The sequence below is a fragment of the Colius striatus genome, chromosome 1 (assembly GCF_028858725.1).
Source record: "Colius striatus isolate bColStr4 chromosome 1, bColStr4.1.hap1, whole genome shotgun sequence".
Lineage (NCBI taxonomy): Eukaryota > Metazoa > Chordata > Aves > Coliiformes > Coliidae > Colius > Colius striatus.
The window spans coordinates 66,730,998-66,748,148 of record NC_084759.1 but is presented as its reverse complement, the minus strand read 5'-3'; the positions used below and the strand labels follow the sequence as shown (position 1 = coordinate 66,748,148).

Genomic DNA, 17,151 nt, shown 5'->3' with positions numbered 1-17,151 from the left:
GAAATATTTTCTATTAGAAACATAAATCATTAGAATTAGCCACCAAAATTTTGCTCTGGGAAATGGCTGTCCAGGAGTGACAGGAGTGAGCTTCTTTCACACTACAGTTTTCTAAGTTGGATGCCACAAGAAATGTAAAGATGCTACAAACGCATTAACAAACCCTCCTTTCCATTTTATTAAGAAACCTAATCTTTTTTAAAAGACGAAGTAACATGTAGTAAATTCATAGCAATGAAAGCATTACTCATCAGCGAATGCTATAAATCAGTAAATAGAAAAAGAACCTAAAGTATGTTGTCATTTTAAAATAACCTTACTACAGTACCCTATTTTCTTTAAAGAAGACAGTGGTCTATTTCATGTACATTCTACAAGGAAATGAGTGGTAGTTTCAGGTAGTTGAAAGTAAGCTAGCAAATGAGTGGGTTTTGAAAATACCCTCATTTTCTCATTTTGAAAATAATACACAGAAGTGACTAGTCTCCCTTGTTAATTAAGAACGATTGACAACCATACTGTAAGACACACTTTAGAAGGACACTGTCTTGCACAGCCAAATAAAGAAAAAGAGGAAAACAAAACAAAACAAAAATACAAAAAGAAAAAAGAAATTAAGATAAATTGATCATTGCAGTTCAAAACCATGAGTCCCTAACTTAGAAAATCTTGTGTGAGGAGTACAGCAAATGCTCAAACTGAGTGGATTCCTCACGAGGACAGTTAACAATACCAGTCTAGACTACATTAAAATTATGGCACCAGAGTGAAGAAAATTGCAGTAAAGTCATTACAAAAAAACTGTTTTACCCACTCTGCATATGTCTACACTCATGAAAAATGGCACAAAGTGAAAAACACATCAGTATCTGGAAATATACAGTACTTGAAGAAACTGTTTACATCCAGGCACTGAAGAGATCACAGCGTGTGCGCACTCTCAGCCTGGACGCTGAAGGCAAAACATCACTGTGATTCCAAATGTAAACAATCATTTTGCCATTTCTAATGCCACTGTTGTTTTTTTATTATTATTTTAACACAGAAATTCAGAAGCCAGTAAATTTAGTTTTAAGCAAAAACTACAGAACTGCAGCGCTCTCCAAAGAACAGAGGGCTGCCTAAAAACTAGTTGTTTTCCTTGCCCTACCATCTAGCAGCACTATTTCTTCGAAAGAGGTCTTCTATCCTTAACATGGCTGCCATGTCTTACATAACGTCAATGAATGAGAATACTGTTATTTTGTTTCCTAGGACATGCACTGCCCATTAGCCATATGATTCTCCATATGGCACTGCAAACAGTCGAGAGACAAAGCTCTGCAGTAACGCAGCTCCCAAGATCAGCATCCTCTCAGAATAAGCAGCAGCAGCAGAAAGAGACTCAGCCTTCACAAGCTCTAAATTCCTTTTCAAATCTATCTCTAGTAAGTAACAGGCATTCTTACCTTAAGCAAGCAATGACAACAATAACGGTGCTCAGTAGAGCCTCCTCTGTTTCATCTGCGCTCGCAAAAAAAAATCCTGGCGCAACTGTCTGCTGCAGCAGGTAATCAATAATATAACCTGCTTCTTCTCTTGCCAGAGCTGCTCCATCTGAACGCTAACTAACGTGAACACTGTCAGTGTGAGTCATACCAGTGACTCAGAGCAGATGCAGAGCTGCAGGAGGAGTTTAAGTTTCAGGGCTTCCTCCCTGTCGCACAGGCACACATGCACTCACTGCACGCCTGTTTCTGTGTATGCCTGCTGACTGCCCCAGCTTTTTCTTTCAGCATCAAGTTTGATTTAATCCTCCACATAATCAGGTTTGGGGTTTGTTTAGTTATTTGGTTGTTTTGTTTTGTTTTTTTTTCCCAAGATGGCAATTCTATTTCTTTGCCGTAAATATATTAATCTCAAATGCAAAAGATTGCTCTGCAAGCCAGGTCAATATCGTGGTATACCAGGTGGTGTGCTACTACAGGGTATCTATGGGCTCACACCTCTCTCTTCTCTAGGGTGAGGAAAGATTCTAAAACAAAAGTACTGTGTTAGGGGAACATGCATTTATTCATGACAAGTTTATAGCAAAGTGTCTCTGATTTCATTAATTATTCCAGAGAGGACAAATTTGGTCTCAAATGCAGTGAGATAAAAGACAAAAGATAAAAAGAACTATGGGATGCACATGAGCAGAAATCCTATGTGCTTGACACCAGTTTTGCAGTGAGAAATGCCTACAGGAAAAGAGCATAGCTGCTTTATAGGCAGAAACAGTATATTGGTGTTAAAGAGCTGAATTCTGGCAGCCTGCCCCACAGCTATCCATCTCACTAGGTACTGATTACCACTGTCAAAGCAGCAACTTGATCACCTATTTACTTCCCAGGCCTGTCAGACTCCCCGCCACATACAAGTGAGAAGAGGCATCATGAGGCACTTAATGCTAGACAGTGTTAATACGCAATGCTGTACTGATTACACTTTGTTTCTGAAAGGTACATTATACTAAGCTGTTGCTGTGTTAAGTAAATCCAGCCTTCAAAAGAAGCAGACTAAGCTCTCTACTATTGAACTATCAGGTCAATGACATGGAAAAAAAAATCATGGTGGGACAAACCATGCCAGTATTGTCAAAAGAAGCTGATGGCTCAAGGCACAATGCCATTAAAATGTGCAGACCTGCTTAACAGTCATTCATATAAACATCCCAGATAGTTTCGGAAAAAGGCACTTGGTTTATGTCAAAGTATTTACAGCAGAACATCTTTCCTCATACTTAACAAATATCCAGCTGGCTATCACCCAGATAAACAGATTGTGTTGAGATTTCTCATGGAAAAGCTAATATCAAAGAAGACTTCCATGGTTCTGTGGGTTTTGTCTGGTTAAACAATTCCTTCTTTTGCAAAGTCCAATCATATCACTCCCCCATCAGATCCAAGTATGTGCATGGCACTGTTCAGTACTATATCTTGTTGTTATCAAAGCTGCTGAACAAACTTCATACTAATAATGGTGAATGTTTATTCTAAGTATGTTAAAGCAGCCAAGAACACTGGTTTGGCAGGGATCAAGAGACATGAAGAAATAAGGCTGAGCAAAACAAACCTTGAAGCATGGTCATGGAGATAACATAAACAAGGGGGATAAAGAGTAGCTGGTGTCCATGAAGATACTGTGAGTTACTTTTTTTTTTTCCTTTAAAACCATTACTATTCCATCTAGCATTTGGAAAATCTTCTGCTGAATCTCATCTTTTCCCCTAATTTATTAATGACACTGAATTTTTCCTCCTGTCAAAGCTCTACTGTCATGTCTTAGATGGTTGAATAGGCAAAACAATGCTAAAATCCACAGCATGCCTGAAGGAAGAAAAAAACAACCCACAAAAACCAACACCAGCAATAAAAAAAACCAAACCAAACCAAACCAAACCAACCAAGACCCCACAGATTTTGAACAGGAAAACTATCTACAAGGCCATGGTCCAGATGGCATATCTGACACAGGCAGACAGGAAAACAAAACTTAAGATAAAACCAGAAGGTACTTCAAATGCTTGGGTTTGGGGTTTTTTTTTGAAGGGATGGGGTGTTATTTTTTTGTTTGTTTTTAAATGTATGGCATGTAATTGTTGTTGCAACTTCAGCAAAGCTGAGGTTTGAGGTGCCACCTAAAGCAAAGATCTGTATCAAAGGCGACTAAAAGAAAAGAGCTGTTTAAGGCCTCAAAGAGATAAAACACACCTCGAGTGAGCATGCACTGTGTAAAATACACATACTTGCATTACCTACAAATGATCTCATCTACAAATCAGAAACTATCTAGCTTCTGTAGGCAGTAGTTCCATGATGCCTAATTTATAAATCTCCTTAGCTGGACCTTCTGTAGTGGAAAGGGTTTGGATCATGTCTAATAGTGTGACATCCTGAAGCTTTTTACCACAGCAGAGGTAAAACCTCAAAAACTTACTTTTCTCCTTTAGGAAACAAGCAAGCAAAGGGTTTTCTATAGTACCTAATCAACATGGTTCCCCAGAACATGACAGACCAAAATATCCTGGTTTTCCTCCTCATATCTTGTCTCTGGGAATTTATTTGTTTAAGGGTTGTTTTGGTTACTTTTTTAGAGCAGTCATCATGACACCAACAAAGGTGGGAATAGTTTCCCACAGCTTCTTCCATGTTGTCAGGTTCCATATTAACCCACTTCCTCATGAAAGTTCAGTCTACAGTCAGACTGTCCTTACTGAGAACACTCAACTTTTACTTATGTACCAGAGCCTCTTCTCATCTTATCTCTATTGTCCCGGGAAAAAAAACAAAAAACCCAAAACCAAAACAACAAAACCCCAAAATGAACCCAAAGACACTAATTTTCTTCAAGAGCAGAGCTGGTTCCCACTGCAACAGAGTAACAGAAGCAGACTGAGGACCACCAACAGTATCCACAGCGATGCTTCCCCTCCTCCTTCCCCCCTCACCTTTCCAATCTTCCAGTCATCTTTCCATCAGCTGCATACTTGGCTGCATTCTAATGATTTGTAGCCTTGTTTTTTCTGAGCCTGAGAGTTCTGAGATACTAATTTTTTAGGAGCACTGACACACATTTTCAAAACAAAAGCAGAGCTTATTCACACAACTGGAGTGCTACACTGCTACAAACTCTTCAGAAAGGATAAACAAGAAAGGAGAGGCAGTGGAGTAGCCTCCTATGTTAGGGAGTGTCTTGACTGTTTAGATGTCATAGATAGTGATGATCGAGTTGAGTGTTTATGGGTTAAGAAGCAGGAGGAAGGATAATAAGGCTGATGTCATGGTAGGAGTCTGGTATAGACCGCCTAACCAGGATGAGGAGGTATATTAAATCCTCAGTAGGTATGTGGGAAAAGTCTTGAGATTGCTGGCCCTCATTCTCATGGAGGACTTGAACTCATCAGATGTCTGCTGAGAATACAAATCTGTAGTGAGGAACCAGTCCAGGAGGTTCCTTCAAGCAGCTGGTGAGAGAGAAGAGTGAAGGTGCCCCTCTGGACTTGGTGCTTGCAAAGACTTGCAGGTATTGTCATGGTTGGAGGTAATCATGAAATGTCTGAGTTGCTGATTCTCAGAGAAGCAAGGAGGAGTATGAGATTTAACAAGGCCAGGGGCCAAGTCCTGCACTTGTGTCACAACAACCCCATGCAAAAATACAGGCTTGGAGATGAGTGGTTGTAAAGTTGTCCAGAGGAAAAAGACCTGGGGGTGCTGATCAACAGTCAGTTGAACATGAGCCAGCAGCGTGCTCAGGTGGCCAAGAAGGCCAATGGCATCCTGGCTTTTATCATAAATAGTGTAGCCAGGAGGACCAGGCAAGTGATTATGCTATGACAAAAGCAGTATTTGCTTCTCAAGTAATTGTAAATTGATGCTGGGAAAAGCATCAGCATCAGAACCTTTATACTGCACAGATAATGAACAGAGGAAATCATACATGAAACCAGAGCTTCAGTAATTGGGTATGGGAGGAGGAAAGAGGATGTACTTATTCATCATATTTATCTTAAGGCTTCTGAAGATAAGTAACAGGAAACACTATAGCAGTTGAACTTTTTACCATCACTACATTCTCCACCAGTGTCTCAGTAGCATCTTGCACTCATCTCAGCAAAAGCAGTTGGCAAAGCAACCCACAAGAGGCTGTGGGAAACCGTGTCCACCTCAGCACAAGTACATTTCAGCACTGAGATCACTTCCTCAATTTTTTGCTGTAGCTATGACCCAAGTAAAAGAAAAAAAAATTGTCTCATGCAATCCAAAGCTACATATTGTGCACTGGGAAGAGGCTGCAAAGTGACAAGCTGCATAGGTCTCAGAGGGAAGTACTTCTGTGAATCTAGTGAAAATTCTCAAGACAACCTAAATCCCCATTTCCTCTTTATGGTCTGTTCTCAGCAGATGAAACAAGACACTCCGAGAGACTAAGATCAGAGAAATCAGCCAAAACAGGACAAGAAAAATATATCTCATAGCACCACAGATGTACTGACCAAGTGAAAGACTAGTTCACAGACACTGCTGTGGCTCTGCATATACAGACATGAACACACTTGCTGCATGCAAAGGCTTGTTTGGATGAGAAGGACTCCCTGGACTGAACTTGATGTTCAGCATAGTGTCAGCCTATATTTTAGCAGCTGGCCTGCTCATATCTATCCACTTCTGCTTTCTTTTTTTCTTTAATGCCAACATCTGTCCATGTCTTGCATTGACAGAAAGGTCAGCAAGACCCTAACAGTACATTAAACCTGATAATCAAGTGATGGACCATTTGCCATATCCATGTGCCTGATTTCATACCACATATATTTAAAGCTCTGCTTTTTCCTAAAAATACTATACAGTGCAAGTGTGGAAGCATCTGTAATCTCAAATCTTATGTACATGTTATAGAGATCACTTTGGATAAGAGAGAAAGCCTGTTAGAAAACATTTGGTCTCTCCAGGCTTCCAAGAATATTAAAATTTGTTCTACCAACACAGAAACAATATTTTTTTTAATTCCAAACAACCTTTATTTTTCTCTACAATGCACAATTACCACTCAGTTTCAAACCAGCATGCGCCATTTTTTGCAGTCATACAATAATTTCAATCGAATGTTGATCTGTGAATTCTGACAAATGAGACAGCCAAACCTGGGCATAAACTCATTTTGAGGCAAGCATATCTTACTGCATGATTTTTAAATAATACTATGGTTCCTTGCATTGTCTAACAAAATGTCATACTCCAGTGGGGACTGTCTACATCTATTCATTTTGCTCATTCAGTCCACTCCATACATTTTCTGAGTGTTTTTCCTGTAGTCTTCACAAAGCAGGACTTGCAGATCTCATGCTGGTCTTTGTGATCTGTGACTGGTAGGTTCTTCAAATGCCTCAGAAAGAAAAACTGTCAATGCTGAAGAAATTTGATGCAAAGACTTAATGTTTTCTCAGTACCATCTGCTGCGCTGGGTAAACTAAATCAAAAAACAGTAAAACTGAATGGAAAGCTGGATAATTTTGATGGCTGTTCTGCAACATTTCTTACAAAATTTACTTCTCTTCATCTGAATGAAGAAAGAGCAGCTGCAATGCAAGCCTTCTGTGTTTGCAGAGTGGATTTATAACGCTTTATCTTGTCTTCTCAACTCATCTGTACTCCTTTGCAAGTTAACCAGAGAAATAATCTTCTGATATGTTCCTCATTAGCAATGTCATGGAAAGGAACTGCCTACCTGGACACATTTAAGGATCTTGTTCTCTTACTCCTATTCTTGGCATTCTTTGCCTTTGTCATGCAAAAAAAAAAAAAGTTGTGTTGTTACTATAGTGTAATACATCACTCCATAAAAAGCTAAGAGTGTATTCCTAACATATGTTGGCCAATAAAAACACTAACAAAAGCAAGAGCCATGGCTAAATCACTTTTCTTCTTTCTGTCTCTCACAAAATCCATTATTTCTTCTTTCAAATTCAATTAAGTAACAAACCAATCAGAAAGATTTATCTGCAAGCTCACAAATTTGAAGTTGCTACATGTGAATCCAACCTTTACTGTGGTCCACTGTAAATTATTCCCCAGATAACTGTCACCAAATGTTAACAGGACTATTCAAAGATTAAGGCACCCTACACACTGGATTGTGTATCAGAACTCAGACCAGTAGGAGCCCAAAGTGGAAAAGCTTATTAAAAATGGTGATAATGGATGTGTTTCTTCCATGATTAATCTAAATTTTGACATTCAGAACTTAATTGACTTCAGATCACTTGGGATTTTTGCTACAATTAGGCCATGGGAAAAGCTCACAAAAAGTAACACCTCAGTGTTTTTAATGAGGTTTCAAAAAATCTTAATGTCAAAGGCTACATGTTTTATTCTGAGTCAACTATAAAACAGCAAAACAGATATAAGAGAAGGCAATGAAATAAAAAATTAATAAATAAATATCTATTAAAATCTCATTAAATAAGCCATTTCCTTTTTCTTTAGGTACATAAAAATACAGACAGTCTCAAACAGATGCTCATGTTCAATTTTCTGGCACTTCCACCAGTTATGACATCTTTTTCTACGTTATCTATTGGAAGATTTAATCAATGTGGAACTCCTTGAAGAACTACTTAATAAATGACAGTCACATTCCTAGAAAAGTGTGCTCCAAAATACATTCACTTTTGCAAGCTGAGGACTTCAAACACCCATGAAATCATTTTAGAGTTTAAAGAAGACATATTGAAAGGAGCTGGCTATAAATACAAGATCACCAATATAAATGTAAGTCGAGAGCCATAAACACAGGTAGTGTAAAAATACTTTATCGATTGTTATAGTTCAAAATAGCATTAATTATCTGTTAATTTCTCTTGGGAAAAACAATTCTAATGACCCTCCATTAAAGGACTTCTGAAACAGAATACAGTATATTCATCTTTGTTGACTCTACCAAGATTGAACTAAGACACTAAGCAAAGTAAAAGACAGAAGCTTTATCTGTGTCAGATCTTCAACACAATCCAAGTAAGAAACTCTTTCTCTTTAATAAAAAGAACAGTAATTTTTAGTTTCAAAACAATCAATTTTGCTTGAGAACCACTGAACTATCTCCAGCTCTGTTAACTACTCCACAGTACTGGTCCAGAGAGGAAATCACAACTAAAGGCAAATATTAGCCTGGAGCTGCAGTTGCCTTTAGCCAGCCACAGCAGAGGATGGAAACAAGGTGATCCCCACCCATAACTACAGAAAGACTCTTAAAATACAGAGGCTGTAATTCACTGTAACAGCTGTATTTAAGATGGAAAAGGAAACAGACATTAAAATTAAAGGAAGACAAGTAAAAGCTATCCTCACATTAAACCAGTTTCAAGAGTATGGCTGTCTTTCTTTTTACAGTAGGTCTAAAGAAGGGGAAGATGCAAGCAGCACCTGTTAGGCAGTGCTTTTAAATAGCCTGTCTTTTTTAGGAACTCAAACCATAGGCTGAAACCACAACACAAATAGTGGCCAAAAATTATTTCAGAAGGACCTGGTGCTTTGTCAGCTTCATATAAGTGAGACTTGGATTATTTTTATGGACTATAATTTAGAGAGCAGGTAATCAGTAAAAGCCTTTTCTGGTACAAAAATGGTGCATATTTCTTCTGCCCACTCTTTACCCCTCAATTCTTCCTCCCAAGTAATAATTGATTGCAGATTCAAAAAATATCATGGAGACCTGCTTGAGCCTTTTTACAAATAGTAGCAAACTTTGCATGAAATTGGTAGCAATTATAGCTTATATAAGAGAGTGAGAAGGAAATAATAATTTTTTAACTTGCCAAATGAAACATATTTTTAGTATCTCTCTTGTGATTTTTTGCCTTGCTTGTTTTTAAGAGACGCATTTTCAGCTTTATTACCCCAATGCTCTGTATCACAATGGGCTAAAAACCTCCGATTTAGGTACTAAAAAGAGGAAATACGCAGTCTATAAACTCAAGTTTTTCACTGAAATGTCTTCCATTAAGAAAAAAAAAAAGAAAAAAGTGGGAACTTGAATCTATTGATTCCTCCTACAGATGTAGCTTGCTAACCAGAAAAAAAGGAATATTTAAGAACATAAATGAAAAAGTTGTGGCTTAAAATTCTGTAATGCCTTCAATCTCTTTACTAAGTTGAAATTAACTACAATCCATGGAACCTCTTAATACACAATGTGGAGGCTGAAAGGACTACATTAAACTGAACATCCTGGAGAGTCAGAAAATGTGCTGAATTCTCTACTTTCTCAGAAACAAGACAGGCAGAGCTAAGTTGCAAACATGTCAGGAACCACCTCTCTGAAGGCATTCACCTCCCTCTGAAACTGCAGAGGGTGTGAAGTCTGCTAGTGCTAATATGTCCCAATTAGGCCTACCAATACATTGAAAAAAAATCTGCAGAAGATATATGGAAATGCTGCAGTGGTTTAAGTGCTAAAGTTAAATAAGAAGACTGTCCAGTAAAAGTAGAGCTCAAAATAGAACACAGATGGGAAGAATTTTGTTGTGAGGTATGAAATGTTTTTAGAAGACGACAGAAACAAAGTAAATGTCAGAGCTGGGGAAATCAAGACACTCCACAAGGCAAAGATTGATGTTATCATCCAGTTAATATACCAACCTGAGAGCAGTTCCTAGCATACCATCTTGAAAGGAGAGAAGTTAATGGCACTATAGTGCCTTGCTAATGGGGCAAAAAGTTTTACAGAAAATGAAATGGAGAAGTGGTGGGAAAACTTCACAGGCAAGTCATCTTAGGGGAAAGTGTGGCAGGGCAAGTCAAACTGTACAGCTAACAGTATAATGGAAAAAGATCCAAGGAGCTAGAGTCAGGAGAAGAGTGATTCAGCTTGAAACACAGGCTTACATTTGTCAGCTGCAAGAGCAAGTTGCTTGACTGACAGGCTACTCCAAAGCAAACACAAGAAAATGAGATGCCTGGGGGAGCTGTCACAGCAAAGGGAGAGAGAGGAGACTAAAGGACTTGGAAAAAGATCAAACTGTTATTTGGCAAGGAAAACAATGTTTGGCAAGTCTCTAGAAAACCAATTTTTTTTTCATCTCTGTTTCTCCTGTTTTGAATTTAGACATAAGAATTTTAAGGTTGTTAAGACTTTGCTGCACTCAATCACAGCAGTAAGGCCTCTTCCACTAACACAAGTGTCTGAAGAACCATGTGGACCTCTGCAGTTTTCGGTCTGGAAAAAAGTCCTCATCAAATCTTGACCAGTGCCATTTTCCAGTGTGAACCTATTGCTTCCTATAAGTTTGAGTCTGACTGGCAGGAAACCAAGTGAAACATCAAACCGTACAACTCTGCTATCAGGGGACTGAAAAGTCGTTCCCTGAACCAAGTCTTCCTTGTTCAGTGGACTAATGGGTCTACCATCACACAAAAAAATTCTTCCATCAAAGCAAGTGCTACCTAACATGAAGCATTTAAGGTTTGCTTAGCCTCTCTAATTCAATAAAGACAGTAATAATGAAAAAAGAGAAAACAATACCATGCAAATTTCCACCATTTTATGGACCACAGGTCAGAAACTTCTGGCCTGCTATCAAGCCATGCTTAAAGGTTTGGCTACTGAGCCTGCAACACTGGGCTATGCACATCCTCCATGATCCCTAAGCATTCTGTAGCTCAGTTATACAAAACACATGACACGTTGAGCTTGGATGCTGTTTTAGGCCACTAGTCACCAAAACTGGGCTTTTGGCTCATAACAGAAACACTTCTTTATAGTTACTGCAGCTCTCCCCAAGTGTCACACTGCTGATTGGCACCAGTGTCATTCTCAGAATTGTGTGGCACTGATAGAAAAGCTAACAAGAAAAATACCAGTAACTCCAGAAGAATTGCTGTGCAGAGCCTCCAAAGGATATTTTACTGCACAGGCTGCAGGCCTGGAAAGGTACCATGGCAGGTTTGGCTTCTAATATTGCAGAAGCCACACAACCACCAGAAAAGAAAAAACAGTACTGCAATGCTTAAGCCTCTTACCTCTTATGATACTCTTATCAACACTCTGAAATTCCAATACAGGTGCCTGAAGCAGTTGCCTTTTATTGTCCTCTTGAATTCCACACACCGCTTTTTATACTAGAAAGATGAGCTACCAAGTATAAGCTCTTCTTGAGGAAATCAATGTCAAACACAGGAGGAAAGGGTAACTAACAGGATGGCTTCTTTACATCTTGGAAATGTTGAGGGCTGATTATCCTCCTTTCTCCTCAGAAATCTCTTACCAGTTTTCTCACAATACAAAGAGCGGGGTTGGGGGAGTGGGGGGGTGGAATTTATTGTGGAGAATAAAGCACCAGTCAGAATGAAAAACTGTCTTTAGCTCATGAACACTCAACATACCCCAATTTGTGTACCAAAGCAAACCAGACCTAGTTTTTTGAAATAGCCTAAATTAATCCCAGCAAGACATGAGCCACTGGATAGCATCCTTAACATTCAATCTGGGAGAGCATTGAGAGCAGCTGTTGCAGAGTAGGATGTCTCTAAACTGCTATCAAGTCCCAGAGTGCTCCTACAATCATCTCTAAGAAGAAAAATGTGAGAAATCAGAAAATTACACTCCTTTTTTCTCTCCCCTCAGTCTCTCAAGCCTGAGAGCTAATAATCCTAATAAGAAAAAAAAAAAAAAAAGTAATTTTTCAGATAAGTAATAATACTGGTATGTCTTATTTTAGACAGAAGTTGCACAGCTTAAAAGTATTCGGTCTCCTGGAAAATTTTTATCACATTGACAATGAAGAAATTATTATCTATTTTTTCAGCACACAGACTGACATATGGCTGCTAAATAAGGGTGAGACTTGTACATTTGTGATTGATTAAATGTAAAGTCCCACTCATGCACACATGTAACATAATCAACCACTCAGCTTTATTTGCAGGTGAAAACACAAAATCAGACAGCTAGTTTGTTAGCAATTTTGCTCTATTTTGCCAAATCTAACTGCTTTGTCACCCTTCAAATTATGAAAACAGCTGCCACAAAAATCACTCAAAGCTAATTACCTACTTGAAAAAATATGCCCATAGGCAGGAATAATTTTTAAAAGTAAAGGCAGGAATGGTTTTCTCCTGGCAGTCTTTTAAGCAATGTAAAATTTGTGCCTAAGAAGTAACTCTTGTATTTACAAGAAATCCTTTAATATATTCCTGGAAGAAATGTCACTTAGAACATGAAGCTACACAGGCTACAAAACTTTAATACATTTAGATTAAGTTCAGCAAATACATTAAGATGAGAGTACAGAGGTACTCATCTTACCCATCTTTCTGCACAGTTTGATTTTCAACATCTGGCTTGACATTGTACTGAGATACTTAAGATCAAATCAAGGAAAAGTGTTTGAAAAGAAAATTCAGGGAGAAAAACACCTTAGGATGAAATTACTGAGAGAAGCATTATGTTTACAAGGTACACCCTCTGTTATTGTGTTGTTCCAAGGCTGGGCAGAGTCCTAAGACCTAAAGCAGCTATGGACCTACACAGTATTTCAGGAATTATAAACTGTGATATTCGGTATTTTCCTTAAAATGCCCAATTACTCATGTTGTAAGACTAGGCAAAAGTTTAATATCTGACTTCTAAAACTAAGCAACCACCACTGCAAATCTCTGCTCCTTCATGATTTAGCAGAGGGAAGTTTGAAGAGTTCGAACCACAAAAGTTCAAGTGATGGAACTCAAGGAGAAGGACCTCAGCCTTAGGATTATTTAAAACCTTATCAATACAGCTAGCTTGAACAGTGAGTTTGGATCACTGGGAGCAAGGCAGCTGCACTCAAACAGACTTCTAGTTGTTTGGGAATCTTGGCAGAAATATTTAGCCCAGATTCACTAGCAGAAAGGAGAATCAATGTTGCCACAAAACACAACCAAATATTCTCTTCTTTTTGAAGTGAAAGGGAGAGGAAATCGTAGAACCATCATGGTTTGAAAAGACCTATAGGTTCATTGAGTCCAGCCACTAACCTCACACTGCCAAGCCCATGACTAAACTAAACCGTGTCCCTCAGCACCTGATCTATGCACCTTTTAAATTCCTCCAGGGATGGTGACTCCCTGGGCAGCCCATTCCAATGCTTAATAACCCTCTCGGTGAAAAAGTTCTTCCTAATCTCCAATCTAAACCTCCCCTGGCACAACTTGAACCCATTTCCCAGTGTAGAAGAGCAGCCACAGAATAGCTGCCACAGGTAGCTGCCAGCTATCCTTCATGAACTAAGAAGAAACACAGGAAACCAGCAGCCACAGCACTTCAGACACAAGACCAGAAGCAGCAGGTAGCTCAGTGAAAGACCATGACTTCTACTTGTCTGTTGTGAAAACCTTCAAAAGGGCCAGGACGTCTGAAACAAGCCTGCATCTTGAGACATGAGAAACTGAAGAACTAAAACTGCAGCCTCCTCTACGTATGAAAATGCACGTGATCATTGAAAAAAGCAGATAAACACTTGTTCCTGTGGTATGTGAGACTAAGGACTACCAAAGAAATACATTTTGTTTTTCAAAATGTAGCAACCAAATATAAGTAAGGTTTAGTTCAATATAGTAATATTACACTATTAAACTGTGCATGGGGCAGAGTGAATGGTAGTTTATTCCTTCTAAAATATGTGATGCCTTTTAAAATAGATGCCTTTAAGGTTAATGGACTGATCAAGAGTAATGAATGGCAAAGAGCAGATAACTAGTACTTTTTATCTAATCCAAATGCTATTCAATAAAACCCAACACTTCTAAAACAGTTGTGTTTTTCTGTTTGGTTGGTTGAGGTGTTTTTAAAAGAATATTGGTTAAAATAAAAATACTGTAACACAATCTTAGACACATGAAAACACTGATGCAAAAGACAGAAGTGTCATTCTTTGGCTTGGAAGACCAGCCTGTCACAAACAAATATTCTACATTTATGGCCATAAAGACAAAAGCTCAGGATCAAAGTACTGAAATTTAACAAGTTGTAACACAGGAGCCGAACCACAGCAAACACAAAGCAGAGTCACATAGCTTAACCTTAATCCACTGTGAACAACACACATAAACAAACTTATATCTGCAGCAAGCTAAGAATATGTCTGTGTAAGATTACTACTAGATGCAGGCCTGTTAAACATCAGTAATAGCACGAGTCTGGTCCTCAAGTAACTGACATGAATAGCCAAAATTACCCAAATGCATCTTTGACAAGCTAGACTCTTTGCAGATTAAGGGCTGCTGAAGCCATAAAGTGGCTTCATAAAGTGGCCATAAAGTGATATAGTGGATGTCAAGAGGTTGGGACATCCCTTTTTTCTATGTTATCTAGCAACAGGACAAGGGGTAATGGGATGAAACTGGAACACAAAAAGTTCCACTTAAACATAAGAAAAAACTATTTCACTGTGAGGGTGAGGGAGCCCTGGCAGGGTGCCCAGGCTGGGTGTGGAGTCTCCTTCCTTGGAGATCTTCAAGACCCACCTGGACACATTCCTGTGCGACCTGATCTAGGTGGACCTGCTTCTGCAGGGGGGTTGGACTAGATGACCTCTAAAGGTCTCTTCCAATCTCTGCCATTCTATGATTCTATGATAAAGGAAGAATGCCTTTTGACATATCAGACTACCCCAGTGAGGTCATGGTGAATAAGAATCTAACAGTAACACATAGAAAGAAGTCAAGTCAGGAGACAGGTCAGTCAAGGATAAAAATCAAGACGTACTACTCAGAGTGTTTCTTATGAACATTATGATTGTCGTTCACTTCCACCAAGCTCCTATTAACACTAGAGTCAGACAGTTATCAAGATGACAGTAGAAATTTTCACAATTAATAGTTCTGCATACACATCAGTCATTTTTTTTGGCTTCTCAAGTGGTTGCATTAAGTAAATTTCTTATGCTAAAAAATTAGTAGATACTGTAATAAAAAGTGAGCTGGTTGCCTCCATAAGACTAGTGCTTTACTCTCAGATGGACTCTCAAACTTTCCTCTAAAAAGACATAGGCATCTCCTATACATTGCTACGTGGTAGGGTGCTTTCTCCTCAACTATCTCTGTGCTCTCATTTTGTAGTTATATATCCACAAGCCTTTCTCCCTCTCTTAACACCTTTTGGTTTATTTTTTAAAATTGCTCAAGGACAAACTCATTTTCCCTATGGGTTTCTTTAACAGAAGTTAATTTCTTTAACAGAAGTTATTTAAAACATTTACTCCAATCAGATAATGCCATATCAATTGCCATAGCAATTTCACCAATGTCAGTAAAACTTAATCAGCACAAGAAAAGTACCAGTGCTTGACTTTAGGCTGTTTTCAATATGTAGGAGTGAGTGACACACAGAAATAACTCAGTTTCCCTAGGTGGGAGTTTTGTGCCTCTGAGCACAGCTGCCAAATGAAATCCGATAGGCGTTATCAATCATGAGTGTCTCAAGTGTCTTGTGCCAATTTGTCTCCTTTAGAAAATGGCTAGGAAGCATAACTATACATATAGGAAACTACATAACTATTAATTGCTTCAGTATGGTTGAAATATTCTATTTAGCAATAATTTTTTTTAAAAGACAGAGAATCTGTGTTGGAAAAGGCACATCAAAACGAAAGACTAGCAAAGCCTAATACAACTATGATCCATATTATGGGGTTTTTGGACAGGTACAAGCAAAAGTGACAGCAAAACTGGGGGATCTCAACTGTACAAAGTAAACTACTTTAAGAAATCTTTCTCAGCCACTGTTTCCTTGCTTCACACTTAAAACAGAAATCCCACTTTAAATATTCTAGTTCCTCTGACTCCATCTGGTGCCTTCAGATAGCAATCACCATGCCCCATCTGAAATCTACTGGTGCTTTAGAATTCCACTTGCCTCTGGCTGGCACCTACTATCCCTAAAACTCTTCATCAGGAAAAAATCATGCCACTAATATATCTAATTTTTAACCTCTTTGCCTCAAGACTTTCTAACATGCCTACTTGAACAGGCCCGAGCAAGTTGATTCAAGACTGACTGGTCCTGGTTTCACCAGTAAAACCTGCAGAAAAAACAACCTGAGTCAGTCCTTCACTCCCATCCAGCTTCCAATAGCAGACTCATGTCTCTCAGAAATCAGCTGACTGGGTTGACACCCATGAGTGCATTTACAGCCTTTACAAGGGTAGCAATACTGATGCAAACAAGCACATCCTGTTTCAGCTGGTTTCCAACAGTTACCTAAAAACCTCTTCACTCTGCTTAAACTACGTTCAACTACCAGCCTTGTGTTTTGTCTTCCAATTAATCAGTTCTCAGTTCCAAACATCTGCAAGTAGAAAGGAGACACCAAAGCTAAAGCCAGGCTTTTCTACTCGCCAAAGAAGCAACATGCAGCCACCCCTACTCTCACCCACAAGAGATAAACCTTTCAGACTTTGATGAATCAGAACATGACACCATTTTATTTAAAATAAATTACTTTTTTTAAATTAAAAAAACAAAGAGCTAAAAGTTCTAGTGGTATTTCTATTTTTCATACATTGCTTGTTATCTTTCATTTGCTTGTCTTATTTCAGACTTCTTGGTTTATAATCCAGGAGGGAAGAACAGCTCAGTTAAAAATTACTGTCAGCAGTTCAC

At 38.6% G+C, this 17,151-nt stretch overlaps 1 protein-coding gene across 8 annotated transcripts in view; it reads right to left on the bottom strand.

The window, feature by feature from the left end:
- INPP4A (inositol polyphosphate-4-phosphatase type I A) overlaps positions 1-17,151 on the bottom strand; it is a 128,882-nt gene that overhangs the window by 90,952 nt on the left and 20,779 nt on the right. Inside the window, exon 1 of one of the 8 annotated variants that reach the window (XM_061997937.1) lies at positions 1,449-1,607. The exons of the other annotated variants lie outside the window; for them this stretch is intronic. The gene's annotated coding sequence lies outside the window, so the exon portion shown is untranslated. Of the gene's footprint in view, positions 1-1,448; positions 1,608-17,151 lie in introns of those variants that run through there. 8 annotated transcript variants of the gene reach the window in all.